Below are 18,495 nucleotides of genomic sequence, written 5' to 3'. Positions count from 1 at the left end.
TTCAGTCAACAAAGTATTACATTTTAAGTCATTTATTTTGTCTTACAGAATTGAAAGGCTGTTGGTTGATGTGTGGACAGCTGTGACCTCCACATTTTATGATATCCTGGACAATCTTGAACAAGTTGGGATGCTGGACATTGCAAATACCCAGCACCTCTTTCTGGTACACCTTGTGTTTCTTCTCCAAACTTCAGATCTTTGTTGAAGGCTGGAACCACCATCCCCTTTTATGACCCCGGGAACAAATGTGGCAAATGTAACTTTTGTGCTGACTCTGACTTGTACTCTATTCTTGTACTCTATTGGACTCTATTCTCATAGATACTTGTGCTGACTCTGTTCTCATATACATTACATGTAAATAAATAACAGTACACAGTTTGTTTTACTTATTTATTGAATGAGCACAAATATCCACAGACGAACTGGTCTGATGTGTTCCTGTCCTGTGAGCCATTGAAAGAATGTTTTTGGACAAAGAGAGGGCGAACCAGCTGTCTTAACCATAGGTGGTAAAGTCTGCATTAGCCTGTTCAGAAAGAAACACCAAAAAGCAAAATAAGCATTGACTTTTGTATAGATTACAATGTTTCTTTGTTATATACATGTACATACCACTCTTTACAACAGCTTAAACACACACAAGCTGGTGTTATTATAGCAGATGAACAAAGCAGATTTAAAGGCCATATTTAATGCATTAAGTAAATAATTATAACGGTGTCCTAATATGATAGTATTGTCCTTATAATTTAATTATAGGAGTAATAAAAATGAAGATAATATCAAATACATTGTTATCTTTCTCCACACTAGCTGGCATGAATTTCTATACAATCCAATGGAAAATATATTTGACACACTGAACATAAAGCCTAAATAAAAACATTAGTGTTAACAATATCAATACACAAAAAGTGCACCATATTAAATGCAGACTGGTTGGTACTATGATATTGTTGATATTGCAGATATGTTTTCACCTTACTGCTTGGTGTTCTAACACTACTTGCTTCCTTGCTGGATTCTGGTGGGGGAATCTCAGCTACAATAGATGCACCAGGGGAAAGCTGTCATTGTATGTGGCTTTTTCTTGAACACCGCAGATGATTCAGAAACCTATATTTAAAACATTACATTATGCATGGTAAATATGCAATGTTCACACTTTACATAATAGTCAATAAAGCAAAAGCCTGACATACTGTAAGGTATCAAAAACTATTAAATTGCTGTAATAATAAAAAACAGCAGAACATTCAATTGTAAAACATTTTATTTTAAAGAGTTAAATTATTTAATGTGTCATGTTTGATATTCTGGTCTTGGTTGGGAAAGTGAACATGATGTTCACTATCGTGTTAGAGATAGTTCATCATATCATTTAGGTGGCTATAGCTTCCTGATCTACCCACTTTGATTTACTAAAATAGTCCATTTTTGTACTGTGGCACTAAACTCGTGAACACATGAACTTTACTGTATAAAGGCTTTACTTTATTAATTAACATAAAAAATACACAAAAGCTATTTTATGTTAGGGGTACCGCTTTAGCTAGCTTTCTCTTTCTCTTTTCTACATTCTCTTTAACACTTTTTTTAAAATTATAAAATAGTGTAAAATAAAATTAATATTAATCTTACCTGAGGTCGTTGATTGTCCATTTGTCTTCACAACGGTTCACTCTTTCCGACCAGTGAAAATGCAGGGGAAGTTGTGACTCATTGGTCGAAGCCGAAAACACATTCTGATTGGTCGACGACTTTTGGGACTGTTTTAACGTGAGGGCAAGTGCAGTTATGAGAGCGAGCAAGAAATATTTGAGCGCGAGCGCAGTTTGCTTTGAGTGCGCGCATACGATTTGAGCGCGAGAGCTGCGTTTCGAGTGCGCGCATGCACTTTCGTGCGCGAGCACAACTTATTCGTGAGCGAGCAGGGTGAATTCGTGCGAGAGCAGAGAAAATCCTGCTCGCGCACAAATAAAATGTGCTCTCGACTTTTGGCACTAATCTGACGCCATACGCATTCAAGTGCTCCTCCAGATCTCTCACTTTCTGAGTTCAAAGTCGCGAGTACAATCTGAATCTACACTCGAGAGGATTTTAGTTTAAACACTTATACAAACATATTTAGACAGTAATCAATATTATATTTTTGTTCTGTGAATAATAAGATTAAACTAAATGCGTTACCACTAAAGGACAGAAATGCAATCGTATTAAATTCACACAATTTGTCTACATGTGAACGCTGCACTAAAACCAGCATCCGCCCAAACTCTGATTCTGTTTCCAGTTCTGTCAGAAAGTAACTGCTGTCCTCTCACACAGTCTCCTGCTAAAGTTTGTGCACCTCTGCTCAAATCTTATGGTTGATCAAGTAAAAATAATGAACAACAACGTCATCTAATTTAATGATGTCATTTCCTGCTAATTTAATGCACTATCGCGGATTATTTACTAAACTGAACAAATGAGAGAGAAACACACCTAAATGTGCCGTAACATTTGTTCATGCCACATGTTGTACCTGTTTTTCCTTCCTGCAAAATGTTAAGTTGCTGTAATTCTGAAACAGTATTTACTGCACATATTTAACACACAATTACAGTGTTGGTTACGCTGACATCAGACTTTCATACCATTTTTTTTTACTACATCTGTACTTTACAACAAGCAAACTGCACTACAAGTTTACCTTAGTAAAACTATCTTTATTTACATGCACAAATATTATATTGCAAATACTAAAGGGATGTTCAGCAAGACTTGTGCACATGTTACAGCAGTCTGTGACAGTTACAATACAGAAATTAGAATGAAAGAATAACAGCAAAGGACCAGCAGGAGAAACAAGTCAGGTCCAACAAAAAGAGACTCGGCAAAACTGTATTCATTAAAGTGTAAAGAAAACAATGCTGCAAACTAAACAAACAAACAAAAGAAAAGCTGCTCCAGAGCGCTCTGGACCTCAGACTGGAGCGAAGGTTTACCTTCCAACATGACAACGACCTGAAGCACACAGCCAAGAGAACAAAGGCGTGGCTTCAGAGAAAGTCTGTGAAGGTCCTTGAGTGGCTCAGCCAGAGTCCAGACCTGAATCTAATCAAACATCTGTGGAAGGAGCTGGAAATGGGCGTGTACCGATGCTCCCAATCCAACCTGACAGAGCTTGCAAGGAAATTCCAAGAGAAATGGGCAAAATGTTCCAGAAACAAGTGGGCCAAGCTCGTAGCTTCTTTCCCAAGAGGCCTTGAAGCTGTATTTGCTAAAGCTGCTATTAGGCTATCTTTACTCAAAACATGCAAAATAGTTCAAACAGCTTAAAACATTTAAGTCCATACAACGAAATGGCCAGTTTTAATTTAAAAGTAAAAGTAACCTTTAAACGCAATGTTTTTAATTTAATATTTAACGAGCGTCTGATGTCATACGCTACTCTCTTGCTATTGGTTAAAGCCATCTAATTAGCATATTGTGATATTTGAGCAAACATAGAAAATAGTTGAATATAACTCTGTATTTACTCTCTAAAACGTGGATCAGAGACATTCAGTTTGTGTTAAAGCTCTGCTTTGATTAAGATAAACTACAAGTTTGTGTTACATAAGAATTGTTTTAAATAGCGCGCTCGCTAAGTTAACTAACGGTCGGTGTTCTGTCGAATTTGTCCTACCCATCGAGATGTCCTACCGAGCATGTGCACATCAGTTTTGACTCGTTAACTGAAACGTCTATAATTTCGTGCTACCTTCGACGCCTATAATTTCGTATAACGTTAGCATAATTCATTTCTGCTAGCGGTTAGTATTGCATGGTTTTAATTGTAATTCTTTAAAAGTGTAATGTTTAAATATATGTAATACCGTTCTTATGCGAGTTAGTTTAATGTTATTTTGTTAGATAACTGTGCAAGGTGCACGAATTGGCTAAAGGTGATTGAATGATGTTGCTTAGCCTTAACTGTTAAACTAATGAACGTTGAATTTAACCACGTTTATACCTCGGTTTAGTGGTTGTTTTTAGGTGCACTTTTTATACATCTATATTTTTTACTCTTTATCTGCCTCCTTAACTTTACAACACAAAAGGTAGTTCAGACACGATCAGGACGTGATACGTGTACATTGTGCTGACCTAGCGGTTTAATAGTCACAGCCAAGGTTATGTGTAATAAAGTGGTTACTGAGGGGTATTTTCAGCATTTATAATGATATCTTGTGTATAGTTATTTTTTGTATGTAATACTATTTCTGTTGTTACTCTGTATAAAAATGACCATTGTCAGTTCTGTTCTGCGTATTTGTTCTTTATTGTATGTTTTTCTTTTCAGATATGGATGAGAAGTGGGAGGTTATTAACAATTTTCTCACTGTGGGATCATATCCAACCGGGTATGATAAATCACAGAGGCTAAATCTGCCTCCAAATTTCACCTAAAGGGTTAGCATTTTATTAACCACAAACTGTTTTAGTATACTGGCTAATACACAAGATGTTCTGTTAATACAAATCTGTAATTCCATTTTTTATTGTGAATGTAGATGGAGAACTGTTTCATGGAGACAGAAGGTGGTGAAAACCAAAGAGGCCAAACAGCTTTTTCAGGAGTTTCACTCCTCTCCGATTGGTGGGCATACAGGCATCTTAAAAACACGGAGTGCAATGGGTTCCAGATTTTACTGGCCTGGAATGTCAGTTGACATTGACAGTTGGGTGTGTGATTTTGTACATATGTTCCCTTTTTGTACTGTACAAGCCATATAAATATTAACACTTTATATCTTGTAGGTGTTGGAGTGTGACAGTTGTCAGAAGGTTGTGAAACCACTGACTGCTGTCCAGACATTACAATGCATTAAGGTAAAGGTGCTGAAGAACACACACACACACACACACACACACACACACACACACACACACACACACACACACACACACACACACACACACACACACACACACACACACATATATATACAATTCTTTTTCCCTTTATAAGGTATCAGATGTCTGGACCATAATGGCTTCCAGTACATTTGAACTGCTACAGATTACTTCTCTAAGTGGGTTGAGGTCTTTCCTTTAAGAAGTAAATCTGCAGCTGAGGTTACAAGACATCTCTGTTCCATTATATACAGACATGGACGTCCCAAACACATCCTCTCTGAACAAGGGAGAGAATTCATCAATGAAGTAAATACCATTCAATCATACTTTATGTTTGCAGCTCCATACATACATGTTAGCAGTTCCTCTGATGAGTGAAAGTATGAAGTTACTTTGTTAAATGTTACCAACTGTTGATCAGGGATTTTATTGACTTAGAATAACTTTATAGAGTCTTTGAGATGTGGGTGGAAACTAGAGTACCCAGAGAAATCCCAAACAGATATGGGGAGAACATGCAGAACTCCACACAGACAGTTTGTATCAGTGACCAAATTAGGGATCTTTGGGGCTGTAAGGCAATAGTGCTAACCACTCGCATCACCTTTTTACCTTGCAATGTATTATTATGAATAAATGTCTTGCTTATGTCTTTGGCTATAAATTTGTTGTATTAAAGCTCAACCACAGGCTTTGTGAGATGTTGTGCAGTGAACGGAGTGTGACTGCAGCATATCATCCTCAAACAAATGGTCTGGATGTAAAAACCAATGACAACATAAAGCGGTAAATGTAATTATTTAGTAATAACCAGAATTATTAGGCGATTACTAAATGTTGGTACTAATTGTGTGTGTACATATTAGAGCCCTTAAGAAACTTGTGAATGACCAGCAGAATGACCGGGATGTGAACCTGGGTGCCACTTTGTTCTCATTGAGATCGAAGGTCCATACAACAACTAAACCCTCGTCATTCCTGCTGATGTATGGAAGAGAGGAGGTGTTTCCATCAGAGCTTCCTGCTGAAATGCCAGTAAGTGAGATCTTGTAGCCCTTAGTTTCATTTTAAAGCATTTAAATGTAACTTGAAGTATCAGTGCACTGGAGATGTTGCCTGGATATAGTTTACATTTTGTGTCAAATAGCAGAAAAACCTGATCCAGCTGATTCTAAATTTGTTCTTCACCTGTTCTTGCAGTCCTCTTAGAAATGTAGTTTTGTATGTTCACACTCAGGTACAGTTGCACATCTAAAGCAAACATTTTTACCTGAATATTTCTTTTTGTCCTTGACATTGTAAAATGTATTGGTGAAATGTTTGTTTTGACTGTGCTACTCATGTTATATTTTGCTTTGTAAGATTAATGGTGCACAGGCAAAGTTGTTATATAATTTTGTAATGATTTAAATAACCTTTACAAACTCTTTCTATCCAGATCAATGCAGACATGTAATTGTTTTGCTGACGTCACATTGAAGTATTTTTATTGCATTATGATTAATGTACCATTTGATATGAAGTGTTTTCTTGTAGCTTTCCACTATCATTCTCCCTCAGGAGTCGACATACAGCAGATATCTAGATACCAGGGGGGAAAAACGGAGTGTATTGAAAAAAACAAGAGAAGAAAATATTACAAAATCTCAGGAGGAACAGAAAGAGGCAAATGCACAAAGGTGCAGAAAAAGTATCAACATCTAACATCCAGTGTTGGTGATGAAGTCCTGCTCCTGAATATGAGGAAGCATGGAAGGAAAAAAGGACGAATTGAACCAGATTTCTTTGGACCATCTACCATCCAAACAGTCAGAGGCAAACGTGTAACACTGCAGAAGCAAGAGGCGCTATTTTAAACAATACATATAATATTGGCCACATCAAACCAAATAAAAGAAGCACATGGCAGAATTCAGCTTCCATCTCCAAGGTTTCTACAGCTACCACCACGCAGGTGTCCCCAGCTACCACCACGCAGGTGTCCCCAGCTACCACCACGCAGGTGTCCCCAGCTACCACCACACAGGTGTCCCCAGCTACCACCACACAGGTGTCCCCAGCTACCACCACACAGGTGTCCCCAACTACCACCACGCAGGTGTCCCCAGCTACCACCACGCAGGTGTCCCCAGCTACCACCACGCAGGTGTCCCCAGCTACCACCACGCAGGTGTCCCCAGCTACCACCACACAGGTGTCCCCAGCTACCACCACACAGGTGTCCCCAGCTACCACCACTCAGATGTCCCCAACTACCACCACGCAGGTGTCCCCAGCTACCAGCCCACAGGTGTCTCCAGCTACCACCACGCAGGTGTCCCCAGCTACCACCACGCAGGTGTCCCCAGCTACCACCACGCAGGTGTCCCCAGCTACCAGCCCACAGGTGTCTCCAGCTACCACCACGCAGGTGTCCCCAGCTACCACCACTCAGATGTCCCCAACTACCACCACGCAGGTGTCCCCAGCTACCAGCCCACAGGTGTCTCCAGCTACCACCACGCAGGTGTCCCCAGCTACCACCACACAGATGTCCCCAGCTACCACCACTCAGATGTCCCCAACTACCACCACGCAGGTGTCCCCAGCTACCACCACGCAGGTGTGCCCAGCTACCAGCCCACAGGTGTCTCCAGCTACCACCACGCAGGTGTCCCCAGCTACCACCACGCAGGTGTCCCCAGCTACCACCACGCGGGTGTCCCCAGCTACAACCACGCGGGTGTCCCCAGCTACCACCACGCGGGTGTCCCCAGCTACCACCACGCGGGTGTCCCCAGCTACCACCACGCGGGTGTCCCCATCTACCACCACGCGGGTGTCCCCATCTACCAGCCCACAGGTGTCCCCACAGGTGTCCCCAGCTACCACCACGCAGGTGTCCCAGCTACCAGCCCACAGGTGTCCCCAGAGGTGTCCCCAGCTACCACCACGCAGGTGTCCCCAGCTACCACCACGCGGGTGTCCCCAGCTACAACCACGCGGGTGTCCCCAGCTACCACCACGCGGGTGTCCCCAGCTACCACCACGCGGGTGTCCCCAGCTACCACCACGCGGGTGTCCCCATCTACCACCACGCAGGTGTCCCCAGCTACCAGCCCACAGGTGTCCCCACAGGTGTCCCCAGCTACCACCACGCAGGTGTCCCAGCTACCAGCCCACAGGTGTCCCCACAGGTGTCCCCAGCTACCACCACGCAGGTGTCCCAGCTACCAGCCCACAGGTATCCCAGCTACCAGCCCACAGGTGTCCCCAGATACCACCACGCAGGTGTCCCCAGCTACCACCACGCAGGTGTCCCCAACTACCACCATGCAGGTGTCCCCAGCTGCCACCACGCAGGTGACCCCAGCTACCACCACGCAGGTGTCCCCAGCTACCACCACGCAGGTGTCCCCAGCTACCACCACACAGGTGTCCCCAGCTACCACCACGCAGGTGTCCCCAGCTACCAGCCCACAGGTGTCCCCACAGGTGTCCCCAGCTACCACCACGCAGGTGTCCCAGCTACCAGCCCACAGGTGTCCCCACAGGTGTCCCCAGCTACCACCACGCGGGTGTCCCCAGCTACCACCACGCAGGTGTCCCCAGCTACCAGCCCACAGGTGTCCCCACAGGTGTCCCCAGCTACCACCACGCAGGTGTCCCCAGCTACCAGCCCACAGGTGTCCCCAGCTACCACCACACAGGTGTTCCCAGCTACCACCACGCAGGTGTCCCCAGCTACCACCACGCAGGTGTCCCCAACTACCACCACGCAGGAGTCCCCAGCTGCCACCATGCAGGTGTCCCCAGCTGCCACCATGCAGGTGTCCCCAGCTACCACCACGCAGGTGTCCCCAGCTACCAGCCCACAGGTGTCCCCACAGGTGTCCCCAGCTACCACCACGCAGGTGTCCCAGCTACCAGCCCACAGGTGTCCCCACAGGTGTCCCCAGCAATCACCACGCAGGTGTCCCAGCTACCAGCCCACAGGTATCCCAGCTACCAGCCCACAGGTGTCCCCAGATACCACCACACAGGTGTCCCCAGCTACCACCACACAGGTGTCCCCAGCTACCACCACACAGGTGTCCCCAGCTACCACCACTCAGATGTCCCCAACTACCACCACGCAGGTGTCCCCAGCTACCACCACGCAGGTGTCCCCAGCTACCACCACACAGGTGTCCCCAGCTGCCACCATGCAGGTGTCCCCAGCTGCCACCATGCAGGTGTCCCCAGCTACCACCACGCAGGTGTCCCCAGCTACCAGCCCACAGGTGTCCCCACAGGTGTCCCCAGCTACCACCACGCAGGTGTCCCAGCTACCAGCCCACAGGTGTCCCCACAGGTGTCCCCAGCAATCACCACGCAGGTGTCCCAGCTACCAGCCCACAGGTATCCCAGCTACCAGCCCACAGGTGTCCCCAGATACCACCACACAGGTGTCCCCAGCTACCACCACACAGGTGTCCCCAGCTACCACCACACAGGTGTCCCCAGCTACCACCACTCAGATGTCCCCAACTACCACCACGCAGGTGTCCCCAGCTACCACCACGCAGGTGTCCCCAGCTACCACCACGCAGGTGTCCCCAGCTACCACCACACAGGTGTCCCCAGCTACCACCACACAGGTGTCCCCAGCTACCACCACTCAGATGTCCCCAACTACCACCACGCAGGTGTCCCCAGCTACCACCACGCAGGTGTCCCCAGCTACCAGCCCACAGGTGTCTCCAGCTACCACCACGCAGGTGTCCCCAGCTACCACCACGCAGGTGTCCCCAGCTACCAGCCCACAGGTGTCTCCAGCTACCACCACGCAGGTGTCCCCAGCTACCACCACTCAGATGTCCCCAACTACCACCACGCAGGTGTCCCCAGCTACCAGCCCACAGGTGTCTCCAGCTACCACCACGCAGGTGTCCCCAGCTACCACCACACAGATGTCCCCAGCTACCACCACTCAGATGTCCCCAACTACCACCACGCAGGTGTCCCCAGCTACCACCACGCAGGTGTGCCCAGCTACCAGCCCACAGGTGTCTCCAGCTACCACCACGCAGGTGTCCCCAGCTACCACCACGCAGGTGTCCCCAGCTACCACCACGCGGGTGTCCCCAGCTACAACCACGCGGGTGTCCCCAGCTACCACCACGCGGGTGTCCCCAGCTACCACCACGCGGGTGTCCCCATCTACCACCACGCGGGTGTCCCCATCTACCAGCCCACAGGTGTCCCCACAGGTGTCCCCAGCTACCACCACGCAGGTGTCCCAGCTACCAGCCCACAGGTGTCCCCAGAGGTGTCCCCAGCTACCACCACGCAGGTGTCCCCAGCTACCACCACGCGGGTGTCCCCAGCTACCACCACGCGGGTGTCCCCAGCTACCACCACGCGGGTGTCCCCAGCTACCACCACGCGGGTGTCCCCATCTACCACCACGCAGGTGTCCCCAGCTACCAGCCCACAGGTGTCCCCACAGGTGTCCCCAGCTACCACCACGCAGGTGTCCCAGCTACCAGCCCACAGGTGTCCCCACAGGTGTCCCCAGCTACCACCACGCAGGTGTCCCAGCTACCAGCCCACAGGTATCCCAGCTACCAGCCCACAGGTGTCCCCAGATACCACCACGCAGGTGTCCCCAGCTACCACCACGCAGGTGTCCCCAACTACCACCATGCAGGTGTCCCCAGCTGCCACCACGCAGGTGTCCCCAGCTACCACCACGCAGGTGTCCCCAGCTACCACCACGCAGGTGTCCCCAGCTACCACCACACAGGTGTCCCCAGCTACCACCACGCAGGTGTCCCCAGCTACCAGCCCACAGGTGTCCCCACAGGTGTCCCCAGCTACCACCACGCAGGTGTCCCAGCTACCAGCCCACAGGTGTCCCCACAGGTGTCCCCAGCTACCACCACGCGGGTGTCCCCAGCTACCACCACGCGGGTGTCCCCAGCTACCACCACGCGGGTGTCCCCATCTACCACCACGCAGGTGTCCCCAGCTACCAGCCCACAGGTGTCCCCACAGGTGTCCCCAGCTACCACCACGCAGGTGTCCCAGCTACCAGCCCACAGGTGTCCCCACAGGTGTCCCCAGCTACCACCACGCAGGTGTCCCAGCTACCAGCCCACAGGTATCCCAGCTACCAGCCCACAGGTGTCCCCAGATACCACCACGCAGGTGTCCCCAGCTACCACCACGCAGGTGTCCCCAACTACCACCATGCAGGTGTCCCCAGCTGCCACCACGCAGGTGTCCCCAGCTACCACCCGCAGGTGTCCCCAGCTACCACCACACAGGTGTCCCCAGCTACCACCACGCAGGTGTCCCCAGCTACCAGCCCACAGGTGTCCCCACAGGTGTCCCCAGCTACCACCACGCAGGTGTCCCAGCTACCAGCCCACAGGTGTCCCCACAGGTGTCCCCAGCTACCACCACGCAGGTGTCCCAGCTACCAGCCCACAGGTATCCCAGCTACCACCACGCAGGTGTCCCCAGCTACCACCACGCAGGTGTCCCCAACTACCACCACGCAGGAGTCCCCAGCTGCCACCATGCAGGTGTCCCCAGCTGCCACCATGCAGGTGTCCCCAGCTACCACCACGCAGGTGTCCCCAGCTACCAGCCCACAGGTGTCCCCACAGGTGTCCCCAGCTACCACCACGCAGGTGTCCCAGCTACCAGCCCACAGGTGTCCCCACAGGTGTCCCCAGCAATCACCACGCAGGTGTCCCAGCTACCAGCCCACAGGTATCCCAGCTACCAGCCCACAGGTGTCCCCAGATACCACCACACAGGTGTCCCCAGCTACCACCACGCAGGTGTCCCCAGCTACCACCACGCAGGTGTCCCCAACTACCACCACGCAGGTGTCCCCAGATACCACCACGCAGGTGTCCCCAGCTACCACCACGCAGGTGTCCCCAACTACCACCACGCAGGAGTCCCCAGCTGCCACCATGCAGGTGTCCCCAGCTACCACCACGCAGGTGTCCCCAGCTACCACCACGCAGGTGTCCCCAGCTACCACCACGCAGGTGTCCCCAGCTACCACCACGCGGGTGTCCCCAACTACCACCACGCAGGTGTCCCCAGCTACCACCACGCAGGTGTCCCCAGCTACCACCCCGCAGGTGTCCCCAGCTACCAGCCCACAGGTGTCCCCACAGGTGTCCCCAGCTACCACCACGCAGGTGTCCCAGCTACCAGCCCACAGGTGTCCCCACAGGTGTCCCCAGCTACCACCACGCAGGTGTCCCAGCTACCAGCCCACAGGTGTCCCCAGATACCACCACGCAGGTGTCCCCAGCTACCACCACGCAGGTGTCCCAGCTACCAGCCCACAGGTGTCCCCAGCTACCACCACACAGGTGTCCCCAGCTACCACCACGCAGGTGTCCCCAGCTACCACCACGCAGGTGTCCCCAGCTACCACCACGCAGGTGTCCCCAGCTACCACCACGCAGGTGTTCCCAGCTACCACCACGCAGGTGTCCCCAGCTACCAACCCACAGGTGTCCCCAGCTACCACCACACAGGTGTCCCCAGCTACCACCACGCGGGTGTCCCCAGCTACCACCACGCGGGTGTCCCCAGCTACCACCACGCGGGTGTCCCCAGCTACCACCACGTGGGTGTCCCCAACTACCACCACGCGGGTGTCCCCAGCTACCACCACGTGGGTGTCCCCAGCTACCACCACGCGGGTGTCCCCAGCTGCCACCATGCAGGTCCCCAGCTACCACCACACAGGTGTTCCCAGCTACCACCACAAATGTGTCCCCAACTACCACCACGCAGGTGTCCCCAGCTACCAGCCCACAGGTGTCCCCAGCTACCACCACACAGGTGTCTCCAGCTACCACCACACAGGTGTCTCCAGCTGCCACATCCAAGTTGTCACCAAATGTATAAAGATTATCTGTAATTCACTTTGCAGCAAAAATAACTGAGTAAAAGCTTGATGGGAAATGTGAGGTAAAGGCAGCTAGAGAAGAGGCTGAAGAGTCAACATTGCAGACCCCATTCACTCCCAAGAAAAATGTGCACGAAGGTGTCATGGTTACAAAATTTCATTATGGCCGGCTGGTCATTTTGTTGCCTGTTTGGCCGTCCTCAGCAGTTGGTTCTTTACATCACGGTGGTTCTCCCATGAGGCTTTCCTTTATTTCATGGTGGCCCGTTGGCCATTTTTGGACCGGTTGGTCTAACTTCTGCTATTTACACTGGTGGGTGAACATAATCTAAATTATAATTATTTAATAATTAATAATGAATTAATAATTATAATTAATAATTATTATTATTTAAAAAGCATAATCTGGATAATAACTTTTTTAATTAAAAATAATAATAATATTTTTTTTTTTATAAAAATATATTGTTTGTTTTTATGTCCACACACAAGTGATATTTTCTTTTTCTTGCATGACGTTGTTCTGCTTCAGACACATACAGTACTGTGCAAAAGTCACCTGAGGAAATGGTTTAAAACATTTATCTGGGCAGTCAGTGTACATTTTATTGTAAAATCAGTATTTTTCGAGTGCATACAACAATGCATTAAAACAGACCAACATTTTTATTTGAAAAGTATAAGGCAGTCATTAGTATGTTGAAGGACAAAGGCATCTTCTTAAATTTATTCTCATGTGATACTGAGACTTTTTTATGGTACTGTAAAACCATCATTATCATGGCATTCTAATAAATGTTCTTTTCTGAATTTTCATTTCAGTCCTGAGGCTCTGGGCTTCAGAGGACTGTGGCCAAGTAGAAGCAGTTGTTGGACCTCATAAGCTGTACAACAACTCTTTTCGGACACTGCAGGGGACCGAGTGTCTGGCTGATGAGGTGAGAGTAAGAACATTGTTTAGTACATTGTTTACTTAATTGTTTATTATTTTTTTCTTTTATACAGGTTATTGACGCATATCTTTACCACCTGATAAAAGAACATCAGGTAAGTAATAATTATAGATGTATTAGGTTACGTCCAGTAATATTGGCACATTTCCTGCCCAGTCATTTTGTACAATTACTACTTTTTGTGTGTTCATTTTCACAGATGGCTGTACATCAGTTATGTGCAGTTGTGGGTTCATCATTGTTTGCTGGACAGTTTAGACGTGTTAGTAAGGAAGCTATTTCTGTTTCATAGAAGGTGTCATTAATATGCTATTTAACATTTCAAACAGATGACATTTCCAGCAGAGAATGTTTGGTTGTGCCCTGTAAGCACTGGACCACACTGGATTCTTGTTGAAAGTATTCTGAACAAAGTATGATATTGCTAACCGTAATGTATAATCTAGGAAATTTTAAAATATGTGTAAGTTATGCGTAACTGGAGGTAACATTGTTATTGAACACATTTTATACTGGTTCTGATTTGTTAAAGTCTGTAACATGCTAATGTGTCCATGAATTAATAGGACTATTTTGAAGACGAGGGGACTTGATGACAGCAGGGTTAGGTGGCAGTGTAAAACAATGCAGCACAACCGGCAGCTGGATTCAAGCAGTTGTGGAGTTTAATACTGAAGCTTCATTTCTATTCATATTTAGAAACATATAAATGTGTTATTAAGTGGATAATAATAAAAGTTTACATAAATAACTGTTAGTTTGCAGAGGACTTCCTTTTAAAGGAGGTAATAACTGAAGTTCAAACAACTCAACAAGCTGTGAGTGCTGCACCAATGGAAAATGCCAGATCACTGCTTACATATCGAAGTAAGTTAAGTAATAGTGTCATTTCCATATTAAATATGTTAATCATGTTCTGTGCACATGCATACTTAACAAAAACTACACTAATCACTAGTATTAAGTTGGTAAATAATTAAAAACCACTTGGTTTAAAGGCAAGGACGGATTAAGGATAGTCTGGGCCCCTGGGCAAAGAGTTGGTAGCTTGCCTGGCAATTTGTAGGTCCCTAGAAAGTCAAGGAGCCATGGTAAACGACTTCTATGGAAGTCAAGGGCCCCATAGCAGGGGCCCTCGTGATCAAGGGCCCTCTAATGGTATGCCCTGCTCTTCTCTAGGGCCCCCTGGTAGGGGTTCTCATAACCAGGGCCCTCTAAAAATATGCCCCCCTCTTTCCTAGGACCCCTAATAGCCAGAACTCGAAGTCAGAGCAGTGCCACAACACCTCATCCATTTTCATAAGGGGCCCAAAAGCATGGCTAGGGCCCAAAAGCATGGCTAGGGGCCCCAAAAGCATGGCTAGGGCCCCCAAGAGGCCCTGGGGTCAAAGTCCCTAATAGTCAGAGGATCCTTAAAATGGAGGGCCCTCAGAAATAAAAATATATTGTATCATAAATGTTGATAGGCATCGCAAAATGTTTTGGGCCAGGGCCCCCCCCCGGGGCCCCCTGACCTCAAGGGCCCCTGGGCGCTGGCCCCACTGGCCCGGTCAGTAATCCAGCCATGTTTATAGGAAATGCAGAAGATTTCTGCATAATTTGCTCCATGCTGCAAGACAGTGCTGACAGGAGCATGATTGAAATGGTAAATATTTAGAGCAGCTATACTATTTCATCTTTTAGGTTATTGTGAACATTATTCACTGATTTGTACAGCATTGTTTCAGATTACTAATTTAGAACCTGATTTTTCAGGTGCACTGTGACCTTTGTAGTAGATGGGCACATTTTGAATGTGCTGAATTTAATGTGTCGCTCACAACCTACATTTGTAAAAAATGTAGACACTCATCCTCCTGAGACTTGTAATTAGTTCTTCTTGTTGTTGTTTTAGTTGCTGTTATTGTTATTACTAGGGGTGGGTTTATAAAATCGATTTTTTGATTTGAATCGATCTTTATTTGAATGATCCGATATCGATTCATATAATTGCAAGATTGATCTTTTAAATGAGCCCCTTTTAACGGTGTACACGGAGATCTGTTACCCCCTTTTTATCTCGCGTGACCAGCCATTGTTTTTTCGTGCAACGAGATCTGACCTGCACATCAGTTCAGCATGGCAGAAGCTCCAGCAATGAATATCTGGTTCACACTACATGATTTCTGCCCTGAGTTTCGGCGACTGGTCGGCGCTAGATTTGCCGGCTCAGGAGCAACTCGGCTCTTAATCTATGTGAAACAGCGAGGAAAAACACACGGGAGAGATTGTAAACAGTTATAAACAGTAAGATAGTTATCGTTCTCTACAAAACAAAATATTTATTAACCTCCAACTTCAGAACAATCCCTGTTGGTCGTGTTGCCAAATCCACTCAGATTCCTTTATTTTTTTCTCTTTGATATTACGCTGCTCATCAGCGCACAAACTTTGATCGCTCGCTACTTGTTGGAGCGCATTTTAGGACGTGGTTTCATTAAACCCCTCGTCACTTCTCACGTGTGTTTTCGTGACAAAGCGTAGTTTGGGAGACCAGACAGACTCATCTGTGATTCCTCCTGGTGATAGATGGTGTAGATGTGAAACCCCCCCCCCCCCCCCCCCATCACCGATCAGTCGTGTAGTGTAAACTGCACAGCGACCCGGCAAATCAGAAAGTTGTGTAGTGTGAACTTGGCATAAGCTGTGCAACAGCCAGGTGTATGTTTACATTACATGTACACTGTTGTAGTGTGTCAGACATATAAAATAATAATTAAAAACAAATTAATGTTACTGTTTTTTGTTTTGGCTCTTCTTGGTGACTTTAATCTCCCTACACTTCAGTCCTCCTGTCTTCTTACTCTTCTTTCATCTTTCGACCTCCTCTTTAACCACAGCCCTCCGACACACAAAGGAGGCAATCTTCTGGACCTGGTCTTCAGCCGTCCAGCTTCTGTTCTGGACCTCACTGTCAACCCACTCCACCTCTCTGATCATCACTTTGTGTCCTTCTCTCTCTGTCTCCCAACTCTTCCTACCTCCAACCACACTTTCACCATTACAACACGCCCCAATCTTCACTCTATCTTCCTCCCTGTTGATCTCTAACAACCTAACTTCACTACCTAACCCTGACATTCTTGCTACCCTTCCACTCAACTCTGCTACTAATACTCTACTTTCTTCTCTTTCAACATCCCTCGATCAGCTCTGTCCTCTTACCCTCAAACGAGGAAAACCTTCTCACCCTGCTCCTTGGCTTTCAGATGCACTGTGCAGCAACAGAAGAGAATTGAGGGCAGCTGAGAGAAAGTGGAGGAAATCTAAGCTCGGTGTTGATCTCCACTCCTACCACGATCTGCTGTCCAGGTTCTCATCTGATGTGACTGCTGCAAAAACATCTTTCTACAAAGCCAAGCTTGAACAATCTGCTGCTGACCCACGTAAGCTTCATGCTATCTTTTCCTCTTTTCTGAACCCTCCTCCTCCTCCCCCTTCTGCCTCTCTCACTGCTACTGACTTTGCAACATTCTTTCAGGACAAGATTGACAAAATCAATCAATCCTTCTCTCCGACTGACCCACTTTCAACTGACCCTCAACCCACCAACACAGATGAGGTTACACAGCTCCTCTCATCCAGCAATCCCACTACATGCACACTTGACCCTATACCATCCACCATCCTCAAAGACATCTCACAGGACCTAATCCCCTTCATCACACCCATCATCAACAACTCCCTGACATCAGGTGTCGTCCCTACTGCTTTTAAGAAGGCTCAGGTCATTCCCCTTCTTAAGAAACCTACACTAGACACTACAGACATTAACAACTACAGACCTGTCTCACTCCTCTCTTTTCTATCCAAAATTCTTGAACGTGCTGTCTATAACCAACTATCTGCCTTTCTCACTCAGAATGACCTCCACGATCCGTACCAGTCTGGCTTCAAGGCAGCGCATTCTACGGAAACAGCTCTTGTAGCTGTTACTGAGAAGCTTCATGCAGCCAAAGCAGCCAAACTGTCATCTGTCCTCATTCTTCTTGACCTCTCTGCAGCCTTCGACACAGTGAATCACAGCATTCTCCTGACCACTCTCTCCAACCTTGGAGTAACAGGTTCAGCATGGCAATGGATGGCCTCCTACCTGGAAGGGCGCTCCTACCAAGTGTCATGGAGGGGATCCATATCTCCCCCATGCACTCTCTCAACCAGTGTTCCTCAGGGCTCTGTACTTGGCCCACTTCTTTTCTCTATCTATACCCGCTCTCTGGGCAAGGTCATAGCCTCCCATGGCTTCTCCTACCACTGCTATGCAGATGACACTCAGCTCGTTCTGTCATTTCCTCCTTCAGACACACAAGTCTCAGCTCGCATCTCAGCATGTCTGCAAGATATCTCACAATGGATGTCGGCTCATCATCTAAAACTTAATCCCAGCAAGACCGAGATGTTGCTCATTCCTGGAGATCAGTCTCCAACCCAGGACCTAGTCATTTCTCTGGATGATTCCCAGATCAGACCATCTGATAAGGTAAGAAGTCTTGGTGTTGTCCTGGATAACCAGCTGACATTCTCTCCTCATATAGCCAACATGACAAGAGCGTGTCGGTTCCTCCTCTACAACATCAGGAAGATTCGTCCATTTCTCTCCAGGGAAGCTATCCAGATTCTGGTGCAATCACTGGTAATCTCACGGTTGGACTACTGCAACTCCCTTCTGGCTGGAGCTCCCACGTCCATGATTAAACCCTTACA

At 47.7% G+C, this 18,495-nt stretch overlaps 1 long non-coding RNA gene across 3 annotated transcripts in view; it reads right to left on the bottom strand.

The window, feature by feature from the left end:
• Nucleotides 1-382: 382 nt before the first annotated feature.
• LOC134307061 (uncharacterized) overlaps nucleotides 383-18,495 on the bottom strand; it is a 28,063-nt gene continuing 9,950 nt past the window's right edge. The window contains exons 1-3 of one of the 3 annotated variants that reach the window (XR_010009649.1): nucleotides 1,648-1,950; nucleotides 987-1,122; nucleotides 383-532 (exon numbers count right to left, since the gene is read on the bottom strand). This is a non-coding gene — a long non-coding RNA (uncharacterized LOC134307061). The other 2 variants (XR_010009650.1, XR_010009648.1) reach the window with 2 other exon arrangements.

The sequence above is a fragment of the Trichomycterus rosablanca genome, unplaced genomic scaffold, assembly GCF_030014385.1.
Source record: "Trichomycterus rosablanca isolate fTriRos1 unplaced genomic scaffold, fTriRos1.hap1 scaffold_241, whole genome shotgun sequence".
Taxonomy (NCBI): domain Eukaryota; kingdom Metazoa; phylum Chordata; class Actinopteri; order Siluriformes; family Trichomycteridae; genus Trichomycterus; species Trichomycterus rosablanca.
Note: the sequence above shows the minus strand (reverse complement) of the source record. Positions and strands in the feature narration are given on the sequence as shown.